The sequence below is a fragment of the Colobus angolensis genome, unplaced genomic scaffold (genome assembly GCF_000951035.1).
Source record: "Colobus angolensis palliatus isolate OR3802 unplaced genomic scaffold, Cang.pa_1.0 Scaffold143, whole genome shotgun sequence".
Classification (NCBI taxonomy): Eukaryota; Metazoa; Chordata; class Mammalia; order Primates; family Cercopithecidae; genus Colobus; species Colobus angolensis.
This window is the reverse complement of record NW_012114522.1, coordinates 2,674,207-2,683,884: the sequence shown is the minus strand read 5'-3', so window position 1 is coordinate 2,683,884 and position 9,678 is coordinate 2,674,207. Positions and strand designations below refer to the sequence as shown.

General features: G+C 55.9%; 1 protein-coding gene across 1 annotated transcript in view; it reads left to right on the top strand.

Annotated features, from left to right (window-relative positions):
* The window catches only part of SORCS2 (sortilin-related VPS10 domain containing receptor 2), a gene marked incomplete at its 5' end in the record, with an annotated part of 563,000 nt that overhangs the window by 71,521 nt on the left and 481,801 nt on the right, over positions 1–9,678 (top strand). The window lies entirely within an intron of this gene.

Sequence of the window (9,678 nt, the reverse complement as noted above, 5' to 3'; positions counted from 1 at the left end):
TCACCCACCTATCCATCCACCCACCTATCCATCCATCCATCCATCCATCCATCCATCCATCCATCCATCCATCCATCCATCTATCCATGGCCTATTCCTGTGGCCACTTCTTAAGCACTGGGATAGCATGGTAACAAGACAGACATAGGCCCCTGTCCTCTCAGAGCTTCCAATGTAGTGTGGAGGACACCAGATGAGAAGCAAATCAACAAGTATGATTTCCAGGTAATTGCTTGTAGCGATAGGTTCTATTAGGGAAATATACACAAGGTGATCGGCAAGAAGCTGACCGGCGGCACTTTGGTGAGGGGTTCAAGGAGGGCCTCTGAGGAGGGGTCTGGGAGTATGCAGCCATCCTGCTGAGGGTTCCCATGGGGGACTACTGGGCACACTGACAGCGGCCTCCACACAGCCCTCAGCAGGGACTCCCTGTCCGTGCATCCTGGGTCTTGTGTGCCTTTCAGCCGGGATTTAGGCACTGCTTTTTCTTTAGGCTGTGTCTGGGGAAGGGGGAGGGACTCAGGACACAGCCCAGACATTCTTGGGAAAATCACCACAGAGCTCAGATGGCCAATGTGGGACCTCGTCGTCCAGGTTTGAGGAGCTCTGGGAATCCCACGACTGAGGTCTCTGCCCATTTGGTCTCAGGGACTTGTCCTAACAGTTTACATGTCTGCCTTCTGCTCCCGGACTACTGCAGAGGGAAGAACAGGGGCTTTGGAACCAGCCACCTGCGATTAAATCTGGAATCATGTCACCCCAGTGAGCCTTGGTATCTTTACCTGTGACACGGGCACAATGCCACCCCCCATCCCCTCACGAGGAAATGCAGGTGAGGGAAGTAACCAGATTGCTTTAAATCCTCAATAAATGACAGTTGTATTAGAAACAAGAGGACTTTGAGTCATTGTTGAAATCTGTAGAGAGGTCACGTGGCATAATGGAAGGAAAATGGACTGAGAGTTGGGAGGCCGAGGAGTCCTGTCCCCTCCCTGGTTTCCCTGAACTCACCTGTGAAAAAGCCCAGCCGGGAGGAGCAGGAAGCACCTTGTCAAAGAAAGCACCTGTCGTTCTGGTTCTGTGATGCTGGTGGCACAGGCTGGGCAGGACGCTGGCTGGGTGTTTATCATCGTCTGCCTCATTGTCCTGGGAAGGAGCCGGGCGTGTCCGACCTGATTGTGAACCTGCTGTCTGTGTGAACTTGGTGTGGAGTTCCCACGGACTCCTTCCTGGCTCCAGGTTCCCCTGCATTTGGCCAAGAAGCCTTGTTCAGCAGCTGGCTTCAGCTAAGTCTCTGCTGCCTGTATGTCGAGGTGGCTGGGGCACAGGGCTGTCCAGCAAGGCTAGTGACTCTCCTGGGGACTGCTGCTTGGCAGCCTCCTCCTCCCTGCTGATGTGGGGCTGGCAAGACTCCACTGTGGACACCCAACTCATGGTGTCTCAAAAAAGCCAGGGCTGGGCAAGTTCCTTCATGGTCAAGTTCCACCCCGACGTGGACAGTGGTTCATCCACGGAGCGTGCTGGGCACCCTGGATCTTGGTGTCTCGTTCTCACTGTGGGCCATGGTGTTGGCAAGCTGGTGAACGTCATTCACTCACTCACTCACTGACCCATTCATTCACTCCCTCTCCTCACATGTCCTGAGGATCCAGTGTGGTGCCAGGCCCAGTGCCAGGTCCTGAGCTTGCAGAGGCCCCCCTCCCTTTGGATGGGGGAGCAGAGAAGTAGAGAGACAGTGACCACACAGGGTCACCGCGCTGAGGTTACGGGAAGCAGTGGAGACTGCGGGACTCAGGTGAAATCCCTAAGTCCCCTGCCTAAGAGACGTGATGAGGGGGCAGGTTTTGGCCGATGTCCGTCATCAGAGGCAGGTGTTTTTCCAGCAGAGTGAGAAGGGAACAGACCTGGCTCTGTGCAGCCCATGTCCCGCAGCTCCCTCGGCGCCTGGGTGCCTGTCTGTGCAGTGAGGGGTTGGATGCCCTGATCTCCAAGACCCTGGCCCTCTCATGCTTGTCCAAGGGCATGGGATGAGTGACTGCAGGTGTGGGCATCCGTCCCTTAGCTGGCCTGGCCTTAGGTATCCCCGAAAGCACCAAGCTGCCACCACTGCTCCCTGGATCCTGTTGAGTGTCTCCCGACCACCGGCTATCCACAGCAAATCACAGGCGAGCGCTCGGCCCCGGTCTGGGAAGGCTTCTCCGTGGAGTGATGGTGAGGTGGTGTCCTTCTTGGGAAGGTGCTGTGTGGCCCGTTTAATTGCGGGTGCTGTTCTCCTGTGATTGAAACTAGGCCGGGCTCTTGCCGGCCCTGGGGCATCGGGTGCTGGGAGCAGGCGAGGGCTGGCCTCCCTGTGGAAAGCCCCTCACCACACGTGGGTCTGCTCTCTGCAGTCCTGACCCCCACTCACTTCCAGCTGCAGACCCCAAGGGTGTAGGGGAGACACATCCCCTCTGGGCAGCCCTGCTGCCCGGCGATGGCCAGTCCTGCCCTCACCCTGCTGTGCCAGACCCCAGCCCGAAGCTGCTCATTCCCCTGCAGTGCCTGCCTCGTGCCATTGTTCCTGCCTGGCTGTTCCTCCAGCGTTGCTGCCCCTCAGAGTCCTTCCCAGGCCCTGACACCAGCTCCCATGCCGCCCTGGCACCAGGCTTCCCCGATGCCATGGAGTCGGGGCCATGCTCCGCGCAGGGCTTCTGTTCCATTTGGGGGTATGTTAGTTTCCCGTGGCTGCCGTAACCAATGACTACAAACTGGAATAGCTTAAAACAACAGAACTTTATTCTCCCACAGTTCTGGAGGCTGGAAGTCAGAAAGCAAGGTGTGGGCAGGGCTGGTTCCCCATGAAGGCTCTGGAGGAGGCTCCTGCCTCTCCCAGCTTCTGGTGGCTCCAGATGTTCTCAGGCTGCAGCGGCATCGTCCCAGTCTCTGCCCTGTGGTCACATGGCCTCCTTGCCTGTCTTCTTGTCTGTGTCTCCTATGAAGACATTGATCCTTGGCTTTAGGTCCGCTGGGCGTAATCCAGCGTGATCGCATCTGAAGATATATATATATATATTTTTTGAGATGGGAGTCTCGCTCTGTCGCCCAGGCTGGAGTGCAGTGGCGTAATCTTGGCTCACTGCAAGCTCTGCCTCCCGGGTTCGCGCCATTCTCCTGCCTCAGCCTCCTGAGTAGCTGGGACTACAGGCGCCCGCCACCTTGCCCTGATTTTAGTACAGATGGGGTTTCACTGTGTTAGCCAGGATGGTCTCGATCTCCTGACCTCATGATCCGCCCGCCTTGGCCTCCCAAAGTGCTGGGATTACAGGCATGAACCACCGCGCCTGGCCTCATCTGGAGATCTTTAATCACAGCTGCAAAGATCCCTTTTCCAAATGAGACTACGTTTGCAGGGGCAGATATCAGGATATGGACATCTCTTCCTGGGGGCTGGGTGCTGTCCACTGCTGGGCCTCATTCCCTCCCTGCAGAGGGAGGGGTCGGCTCTGCTCTCTGTTTGCCATCCCCAAGTCCAGCCCAGGACCAGGGCTCAGGCTGAAGTTGTTTGTCGAAAAACAGCCTCTGGTTCATCCTCCTCCTCTTCCCCCTCCTCCTCTTCCCCGTCCTCCCACTCCTCTCCACTTCCCCAGCCTCCTCTTCTTCCTCTGTGTCATCCTCTCCCTCTCCCTGTTCTCCTCTCCCGGCCCTGCACTTCCACAAGGCTCAGACCTGACCCTGAATTTCCCCCTTTTTCTGGAGCCCAGGGTGTTTCTTGCCCGGGGTCTGGTGCCGCAGAACTGAAGGACCCTTTTCTGTCCCTCAGAAAAGCTGGGTCCAGCTCACCCCAAATCATGAGCTCCCTGGAGCTCCCAGCCAACAGGGCTGTGCAGTCCCGTGGGTGGCCTGGTCTGGGAGGGCACAGCTTGGTGGGAGCAATTCAGGATCCCTCCGTGGAAGTTGGGGGAAGACGCTGGACTCCTCCGGTGAAGTGTGGGAGCTTCCTGTCCGAGCCCTGGCCTCAGTTTTGGGAGCAGCTGTGAAGGGAGTGGAGGGCTGAAGCACCCCTCATTTCCACCCTGCCCTCCTCCCTTCTTTCTTTCAGGAAACCTGTTGAACACCTTCCCTGTGGCTCCTTCTGTGCTCTGAGCTTTCCCGGGCTGTCTCAGATCATCTCCAGGGGTTTTCTGAAGATCATTTGGAAACAGTAGTTCCTACCCAAAGCATCTGGAGCCCCTGTCTTTGCTCTCTCCACAGCCGGTTAGCTGTGATTCATCCGTTCATTCATCAAGCACCTAGGTGGTTTCCCACAGTGTGAGGATGAAGCAGACTCAGCCCTGCCCTCCCCATTCCTGCAAGGCCAGCTCAGATGCCCCCTCCCCCAGGAGGCCCTCTCTGATTGCCCAACACCTGTGGGAACTCTCCCTTCCACTCTGCTGCTTTGGACCTCGGCTAAGACTCTGGCCACGTTCTGCCTCGGTGGGTCCAGCATTGCTGTGCTAAGCCTAAAACACCAGGGTCAGGCTGCCGGGCTTGGGTCCCAGCTCAGCCCCCCGTTGCAAGGCCATCACTACCTCCCAGCGTGTTTCCCCTGCAGACAGTGGCTCATCACAGTGCCAGCTTTTAGGGCAGTCTGGAAGAATCAGTGTGGGGGCGGGTGGGCGAGGTGTAGCAGGGGAGGGCCGCAGAGAGGGAGGGAAGCCCTCTGAGCGCAGGCCGGTATTGGTACCAGCCTGGATCTCTGCAGCCCCCACAAAGCACGAAACAGTTTCTCAATAAATATTTATTGCATGAATCAGTGAGTCAAACTTTCTAATTCAGCAGAAACACTGTAACCACCAGGGATGGGACAGACGGGGTGATGGTTAGAGATGAGTAGGCATTTTCCTTTCTCCTAAGCCTTTCTTACTCTTCTGGTATAACTACTTCTTCCCTGGTTTACCTAAGCGTTAAATTTGTGGATGCTGATTTTTGATTCTTCGCACAAAACACCTGCTTACTTGAGGGCAGAGCCTGGGAGGTCCTGGAGAAGCCCCCGTGGTGGTGGACTAAGGGCTTGCCACAGCTCCGAGGGTGGGTTGAGCAGGATGTCTATCTCCCCGTCCCTACCCAAGTAGGCTGGGGCGAGGCCTCTGTAGGTCTCCTTCTGGTCACCCCAGCCCTGGCCTGTAAGCAGAACTTGTTGGATACATGGAGGAAAGATGGAATGGATGAAAATACCAGCTCAGCTAGCTGGGTGCCATGGCTCACACCTGTAGTCCCAGCACTTTGGGAGGCTGAGGCAGGCAGATCACCTGAGGTCAGGAGTTCGAGACCAGCCTGGCCAACATAGTGAAACCCCGTCTCTACTAAAAATACAAAAATTATCGGGGCGTGCTGGTGAGCACCTGTAATCCCAGCTACTCGGTAGGCCGAGTCAGGGAGAATTGCTTGAACCTGGGAGGCAGAGGTTGCAGTGAGCCGAGATCATGCCACTGCACTCCAGCCTGGGCAACAAAGTGAGACCTCCGCCTCAAGAAAAGAAAATACCAGCTCGTCTGGGTCAGCGAGGGGGCTATCAGTCAGTCCGTCAGTGAGTGATGAGAGGAGCAGCTCCTGTTGTAGAAAGCTTGTCTTGGTGACAATGGCACAGGTAGGTGACCTTTATGCTCAGGGAAGTCTGCACACCTTGAGGAAATTGGAGCCAGAAGATGCAGGCCCACTGGTGCCGGCTGTGTGGGGTTTGGGGTTTGTGGGTGGGGTTCTGGTTGTCTACACAGCCTGAGGTGTGAACTGAGTGGCGGGCCCGGGACCCTAGCTCCCTTCTCCCGCTGTAGGGCAGTCCATGGCCTCAGAGGACCCTCTGGGCTGAATTCATTGCATCTGTGAGAGGGAGCTATGAGTGGGAGTGAAGAGATGAAGGTTTCTGTCCTTCAGTAAACATCCCTGTGGATCCTGCCATATTGTCTAAAGGATGCTTCCTTGAGTTTTTCAACCCTTGACTTTAGTGGGGAGTACGTGGGGAGTCGGCAAAGGCCTTTTCCTGGAAAGTAATTGACAAGGAAGGAGACAGGGCGCTTCCTGTTGGCCACTTGACAATCAGTCAATCCCTCTCCCATTGCTTGTCACCCAGCATGCAACGGGGCCGTCAGACTGAAGGAAGCTGTACCGACAGCCACCCCGGATCAGGTGCCATCATTAATGAGGCTGCCAGGATCAGGCACTGCTGTTATTAGTGGTAACTGCAAACGGCTGAGGGCCCATGTGTGTCCTGCTGCTTATCAGGGGCCATGCAGACACTGACGCCCAGGGCAGCCTGCGGGGCTCTGCACAGATGAGTGAGTGACCACCTGTGAGTGAAGGGAGTGCCCAGGGTGGAGGGAGCATAAAGGAGACACCACCCTGGCTAGGGAGTGGAGGAGGAGCAGGGAGGGCTTCCAGGAGGAGGTAATGCTGGAACTGCTTCCATCTGAAAGCAGGTGCAGCAGGTAGCAGGCTTACGGACATCCCAGGGAGAGAGCCTGGAGGGGACCTCAGCCTAGGGCATGAGTGAGAGGCCACGGGTGGAGGCAGCTGATACTCAGGGCATTTTAGGATTGAGGGGGAATTCGTAAGGCAGAGGGAAGGAGGGAGGTGGCAGGACTGGAGACCCGGGCTCTAGGGAGGAGGCCTGGCCTGGGAGGGAGAATTCTAGAAGCACATGGGCTGGGGCCTGGTGGTTGGCAGAGGGGAGGTTGAGGTTGAGGGGGAGTAGGTCTAGGAGCCCCACAGGCAGCTGATTCAGTATCAGCGTTGCAGGGCGTCACCTCTGCCAAGCCCTGTGCTGGGCTGGCCTGGGCAAGAGGCCTGAGGGCCTGGTGGAGCTTACATTCCAGTGCTGGGATGAGGGCTGGTGATGCCAGCGTGCTGGGATGAGGGCCGGTGATGCCAGGGTGCTGGTGGTGTCCCGGGAGGGTGGCACTGTCATTCTCTGGAACAGCAAAGGTCCTGAGTGAGACAGGCAGGTGACCAGCAGGAAGGGAGCTGCCGTTGTGCAGGGCTGCCAGGGCCCCCGGTTGCACCATGACATGCGGCCAGGTGATGTGTGTTGGGGATTTAGTGGTGTCCTCCGAAAAGAGATGTCCATATCCTCACCCCCCCAGTATATTTGAATGTGATCTTATTTGAAATCGGATCTTTATGGATGTAGTCCCAGTGAAGGATCTTGTGATAAGATCATCCTGGATTTAGGGTGGACCCTAAATCCAATGGCTTGAGCCTTATGAGGGAAAGCAAAGGGAGCTTTGAGACATTGGTCACATGGAGGAGAAGGCTGTGTGAAGACAGGCCAGATCAGAGCGATGCGTCCACAAGCCAAGGTGCGCCAACAATGGCTGGGAGCCACCAGAAGCCAGGGTGAGAGGTCTGAACAGCTTTGTCTCTGAGCCTCCAGAAGAAACCAGCCCTGCAACCTCCAACTCCTTAATCTCAGCCCAGTGATACTGATTTCGGACCTCTGGTGTCCAGAACTGTGATGAAAATAAATTTTTGTTGCTGTAAGCCAATCACTGTGTGGTGATTTGTAGGGCAGCCTGGAAAATGAATATGACATGGATTTTACTATTTATTTTTTATTTTTGAGACAAAGTCTCACTTTGTCACCCAGGCTGGAGTGCAGTGGTGAGATCTCGGCTCACTACAACCTCTGCCTCCTGGGATCAAGCAATTTTCCTGCCTCAGCCTCCCAAGTGGCTGGGATTACAGGTGCCTGCCACCACGCCCAGCTAAGTTTTGTATTTGTCAGTAGACACAAGGTTTTACTGTGTTGGTCGGGCTGGTCTTGAACCCCTAGCCTCAAGTGATCCGCCCACTTTGGCCTCCAAATGTGCTGGGATCACAGGCATGAGTCACCGTGTTCATGATGTGGCTTTTAAATCTCATCCAGAGGCATCTGTGATGCTTGGGGATGCTACCTGTGAACAGGGTCGCAGAGCAGGCGGCACCGGGAGCTGAGAGCACGCACGTGGGTGCAGCACCTGCCAGAGTGCCGCGTTCCAGAAATAAACGGCGAGTGGCAGCTCCCCACGGCTGCATTCACCCTTGCAGAGGGAGCTGTGCTGGTCCTGGCTAAACCCCAGCTCCAGGAGGCCACCTGTGCTGGCCCTTCCGTTTGCACCACCTGATTACGATTGGGATCTGGCCTGGGGTCTGGCTCCCCCCAGCACTGGCAGGACCCTTCCTCTGAGGGAGCTTGGAGGGATTTGCCTCCGCAGCGACGGGTCCCGCCACCACATCCCCCTGAAGCTGGCTGTTTGAAAAGTCATGTCTGGGGACTAATTGTTTAAGAAGATTGTCGCTTAGAACACTTAACCTAAAATTAAAATGTGCCTTTCCACTAAAAAAAGATCCCTCCTAGATCTATCCGTTGCCCTTTAAGCCGCTGTCAAGAAGGTGAAGACCGAAATACAGATTTCGTTTTCTTTTTGTGAAGCATTTACCAAATGTGAAATAAATAGAAATTTCAGGACTTAAAGAACATCAAGGAAAAAAAAAAGACTTTATTTTCTGAGTTAGAACCATGCCTCCCACTGGGGAGTCAAGTTCCTGGTTAGAAACCCACCGCACTAAAATGAAACGAGGGGTTGTTTAGGATACTTACGCTCTCTCTTGTTGGATTGTTGGTTCATTCCTTCATTCATGCCCAGGCTTGACGCTGCTGTATGCACTGGGCAGGCGTGTGAAAGAGTGGAGCACAGCTCTTGCGAAGGGAAGGGGATGTTTGCATGATGACCACAGGCCAGCCCCCAAGCGATGAGGCTACTGTGGGAAGTTTGATCATGGAGGTAGGTGGTACTTGGATGACCTCCCCGCTGGCCCCCTGCTCCCACCCTGCTGCTTCTGTCTCCTCTGTTCCCAGCAGCAGCCAGAAGGACCCTGTCAAAACATCACCCTCTGTCCTGGGGGTGTCGCTCCTCCACTCTGAGCCCCCTCGCCACTCTCCAGTGCTCTCAGAGAGAGAGTCTAATGATCCCAGTGGCCCACAAGGCCCTAACAATTCAGCCCCTGTTCCTATTCAGCCTCATCTCCTGTTCCTCTCTCCCTCCCAGCTGTGTTGGCCTCCCTGCTGCTCCTTGAACCTGCTAGGCGTGCTCCGGCCGTGGCGCCTTTGGTGCCTGCTGTACCCCTGGCCTGGAACGCCCTTCCCCACTTCCTTCAGGTCTATATTCTAATGCCACCTTCGCAGGGAGGCCTCCCCGGCTATTCATCTAAGATGTCAACGCTCCCAGCCCTTTCTCACTTTTCTTCCCAATGACGTTTCCCTCTAGGGCACCTGTTATCTAAAATGCCACCCACTTCATCATCCCGTCCATTTTGTGGCTCCCCTCTGCCACAGGAGGCGTGTGTTTTGTTTGCCGTGGTGTCCTCAGTGCCTGGGATGGGATTCGGTGTGTGGCCGGAGCTAAGTCTGCAATGATGGCATGAGTGGGCCGCCCAAGGTCTTGGAGGATGAATAAGAGTTTTCCGGGTGGAGAAGAGCTGCAAGTACGGCCTGTGCAGGGGCCTGAGACAGCAGAGAGAGTGGGTGTTTGGGGGCAGGAAGGATGGACCCTGGTTGGGAGCCCCAGGATGCAGAGGCAGGTTCCAGGTGGGCGATGAGCCCTGGGGGTTCGCTAAGGAGTCCTATCCTCAGCCAGGGGAGCAGGAAGTTCTGTGGGCTATTTAAGAATAGAAACAACATGACTGGCA